The sequence below is a fragment of the Mustela nigripes genome, chromosome 15, assembly GCF_022355385.1.
Source record: "Mustela nigripes isolate SB6536 chromosome 15, MUSNIG.SB6536, whole genome shotgun sequence".
In the NCBI taxonomy this organism is placed as follows: Eukaryota; Metazoa; Chordata; class Mammalia; order Carnivora; family Mustelidae; genus Mustela; species Mustela nigripes.
The window spans coordinates 12849080-12854137 of NC_081571.1; positions in this window are offsets into that span (position 1 = coordinate 12849080).

The window sequence follows — 5058 nt, forward strand, 5'->3', positions numbered from 1 at the left end:
CCCAGACCAATTAAATCAGAACTTCTGAGGGCAAGTGGTTTTTCGTTTGTTTGTTTGTTTTTTAAGCCTCTGAGACAATGTAAGTTGGGCCAGTGTTGCAAATCACAGTTTCCAGGCTGGAGTTTAATGGAAGGGCAAACTTGGTTTTTGTTTTTTGTTTTGTTATGTTTTTTAATGAATAATTGCAATAGCCTAACAAAAGCATGAAAAACAACTGCAGTTGTCTAAAAGAACCAATACTCATCTTGACTTTTTTTAATACGTTGATATTTTGCTTAATCCCTGGCCCCCTCTCCATTTCTCTCTCTCTCTCTCTCTCTTTTTTTTTTTTTTTTAAGATTTTTATTTATTTGAGAGAGAGATTGAGAGAAGGAGTGGGAGGAGGGGCAGAGTCCTGGGATCGAGCCCTGAATCGGGCTCCCTGCTCAGCAGAGAGTCTGCTTCTCCCTCCCCCTCTGCCTGCTGCTCTGCCTACTTGTGCTCTCTCTGTCAAATAAATAAATAGAAATCTTTAAAAAAAAAGAAAGAAAGAAAGAAAGAAAGAAAGAAAGAAAGAAAGAAAGGAAGGATAGAAAATACTGGATTAAGAGGCTGTGTTTGGTCAAGAAAAGCTTTGGTGTTTCATATAAACATGAGTTTACAAAGTGATGTACAGCCTGGTGAAAAAAACAGCAAATTGTAATATGGTTGAATTCAACAGACAGTTTCAAAAAACAGGATCTGAGTCCTCTCATGAAGCATTTGCAATGATGATAAAAGTGTATTTTGACAGTGCTGACCAACTTTTACACCTGAGTAAATGCTCAGGTTATTCACTCTACTGCCATAGAACACAGGCTTTAGAGTCAGTCAGATCTAAGCTCTGATTAACATTGCAACCTGGTCACATTGTCTCCCCGCTCCATTTCTTCACCTGTAAACTGGGCGATACACACCCCCTCGGAGGACGGTGAAGCCAGAGTAGGAGCACCTCGCAGAGTTCTGGGACACTCCGAGGCAGCTAGGTGTCAATTTCCGACCTTCCCTTTATGTATGATTTTGAAGTTGTCACTTTTACTAGAGTGGATCTCAAGGGGCAGGGGTCAGTTTTGGTTGTCACAAAGGGGCATCTAGTGGCATCTAGTGGTTGAGAGATGCTGTTGAACATTACACAAGGCACAGGTCAGACCCCCATGACACAGTATTATCCTGCCCCAAGTATCAGTGAGGCTGAGGTTCAGAAAACGTACCACTGAGGATGCACAACTTCAGAGACTCTGCCGAGGGTATGTGATGTCACTTTGGATGAGGAAATGGGAGATTCAGGAAAGTTGGGTGATCTGTCTAAAAACCATAGTGTACTTGGGGAGGGGGCTGAGGGAGGCACGGATTGGATACTTGGACGGGAAACCAAATCTTTTTTTACCCCAAAAGGTGCTCTTTCCACTATATCATAGTGCCACCTGTCCTTAAGTAGAATAAGAATTGTTAAGGGACCCACACCATGTGACAAATCTGAGAAAATAAAACCACTAGAGACTGGAACAGCTAATTATTCTAAAGCTTTCAAATATGTCACACATGTTCATATTATTTACAAAACACATGCAAATACAGACTCAAAAATAACTAATTTTGACATGTTGTCTTTTAGGAAGTAGCCAAGGCTAGACCCCTGAGAGAAAACCATTGCACATTTGCCAGAGCTAGCCACAATGGCAAAAGGGACATGTCCCCATCACCCTAGCCCCTACAAGAGCTTCCCCAAATCCAAGATCCTCAGTTCTTTGGGGAAGTGAATCTCTCTCTCCAAATATCACTGAATCAGGACTCAATCTCTCCAGGGAAGTATGACGTGGTTGTTTTGTGCTGATTACATATAGATAGTGAGTTATTTCCGCACAGCAAATACTACAGGCAAGACCACAGTCTGGGTAGAAGTTGACAAGTGATAATGTCAGAAATATTGAACACTCCTGATAAAGGTGAGTCATTGGCAACTGCTAAAGTTGATTTTTTGGTCTTTTTAAAAGTAACTCTTGATAGCCATTTCTAAAAGAGCTATATTGCGCTTTTTGATGAGAAATCCAGGACAACAAAAATCGAGTACATATTAGGGATTTTACCTATGGAAGTTAATCATTGCTCAGACTTAACCAATGTTCATGAAGAACTGGACTCCAGAGGTCCATTATTGATTGCTAAAGTCAGTAGATATTTTTATTTTTATTTTTTCAAGTTTTTATTTAAATTTCAGTTGGTTAACATACAGTGTAATATTGGTTTCAGGTGAATTTAGTGATTCATCACTTACATACAACACCCAGTGCTCATCAGAATAAGTGCCCTCCCTAATGCCCATCCTCCACCTAGTCAGTCCCCTACCCACCTCCCCTCCAGCAACCCTCAGTTTGTTTCCTACAGTTAACTATCTCCTGGTTTGTGTCTGTTTTTCTTGTGTTCATCTGTTTTGTTTCTTAAATTCCACCTACAAGTGAAATCATATGGTATTTGTCTTTCTCTGACATATTTCATTTAGGACAATACCCTCTAGCTCCATACACATTGTTAGTAACAGCAAATTTCATTTTTTTGATGGTTGAGTAATATCCATTATATATACCACATCTTCCTTACCCACTCATCAATGGACACTCGGGGTCTTTCCATAGATAGTTTGGCTATTGTTGCTGCTGCTGCTGTTAATATGGAGTGCATGTATCTCTTCCAATCAGTCCTTTTGTATTCTTTGGTCAAATAGCTAGGAGTGTGATTGCTGGTTTGCGGGGTAGTTCTTCTTTTACCTTTGAGGAAACTCCATACTATTTTCCAGAGTGGCTACACTAGTTTGCATTCCCACCAACAGTGCAAAAGGATTCCCCTTTCTCCACATCTTTACAACAGTGCAAGAGGGTTCCCCTTTCTCCACATCTTTATCAACACCTGTTGTTTTTTGTATTGCTATTTTTATTCTGACAGGTGTGAGTTTTGATTTATATTTCCCTCAAGATGAGTGATGTTGAGCATCTTTTCATGTGTCTATTGGCCATCTGTAAGTCTTCTTTGGGAAAATATCTGTTCATGTCTTCTGCCCACTTTTTAACCGGATTGTTTCTGGAGTGTTCAGTCTTTTAAGTTATTTACATATTTTGTATACAAACCCCTCATCAGATGTCATTTGCAAATACCGTCTTCCATTCCCCAGGGTGCCTGTTAGTTTTTTTTCCTTCACTGTGCAGCTTTTTATCTTGATGAAGTCCCAAGAGTTTATTTCTGCTTTTTTCTTGCCTCAGAAGACCCATCTTGTAAAGTTGCTACAGCCAGTGTCAGAGGTCACTGGTTATATTCTCCAGTGAGTAATCATTTTTTAAAATAATGGTCATGAAAATTAAATATAAAAATCAATACTTTGTTAAATAGAGAAGCCAAACTAGTCCCTGTCCTGAGGATTTTAGGTGATTACTAGATATATCTATCAACTGTGTGCACCTATGATTAGATAGGATATCATGAAGTAGTCAGTGTTGATGTTTTATGCTTTGCCCCACACCCAAAAATGCAACCTCAAGGCCTGCAAACTATAGCCAGTTGAGCCATTTTAAAAAACACTTCATCTTTGCAGAAAAGTGATACTACAGAAAATTTCCAATCTTTATTATAAAACGGACTTAGAGCAGACTGTTAGCTCCTCTATCATGATCATTGGGTACTATTTTGGGGTAGAAGAATAAAAGTTTTCCCATTCCTATTTTTAAAAACCATTAATTTTTTAAGAGATTCCCTTTTGTACACAGAACACTAACGTATCTTTACTTCTCAATGGGGGGCCATATCCTAGATGAGTATATATTCACATGCATTAAGAGAACATAAGAAGAGCCACAAGAGATGGACTCTGAACAGTTTAAAAAAATGAAAAGTAGGGCGCCTGGGTGGCTCAGTCAGTTAAGTGATTGCCTTCGGCTCCAGTCATGATCCCAGGGTCCTGGGATTGAGCCCCACATGGGGCTCTCTGCTCAGCAGGGAGCCTGCTTCCTTTCTCTCTGCCTGCCTCTCTGGTACTTGTGCTCTGTCAAATAAATAAATAAAATCTTTAAAAAAAAAAAAAAAGTAATTACAAATTGGGAAAATATTTGAATGTTGGCAAATGGTTAAGATCCTTAATAACAACATTTTATTTAAAAAAAGCAACAAACACCACAAATAGGAGTATTTAGGAAAGAGGAACAGGCAAACACAATGCTAAAGTACACACCACACACACACACACACACACACACACACACACACACACACAGACGAAGTTATTTAGTGCTTAATTGCTATTTGTAGTGTAGACTTTAAAACTTCAGTGACTGGGATGCCCAGGTTTTGAGGACTAGCCTCTGAAATACCTAGTACACAGTATACAAACAGTAGCTATTATAATAGACTTGCAATAGATAAACATGGATTGCGCTGCTTGGTGAGGGAAAGCTGGCCCTCGTTGAAGGACCATGAAACTGTGGCCCCTTAGATGGTAGTATGGTTATTTGCTATCTATTGTTACCCTGCAGGTCTTGCCCAGCATGCCCCCAACACTTCTTGTCCTTAGGAAATAAGCAGATAGACAGGATTCCCTGCAACATTAGATAGCAAAACCCAGAGAAACCTCTTTCCACCAACACTGGGGCTGGTCAAATTTTTTTTTTTTTTTTTTTGCATGGCTTTATGTTGGAACTCGGGAGAGCAGTGCAGTTAAAACACCTGACTCTGTACTTCTTCCCTTGGTTACACAGTTTTAAAAAACAAGACTACACAACAGTATAACATGCATACCTGTCCCAACAAAGCTCCATCATTAGGACAAAGCTTGAAGGATATGCAACAAGTTAATGCTTTTTTCTACAGTGTTGGAGTTACATTCAACTTAAAAAAAAAATTATGTTTAATGTAATAAATATGCCATTTTTCTATCAGGAAAAAGCATATGTAAGGAGCAGCAAAAAAGGAAAACTGGATTTTCATAGAAAGTAACTTCAGTTTTGCTACAATTTATATACCTTCCCCCTCGAGCTGCATTTTTTAATGACAAAACCG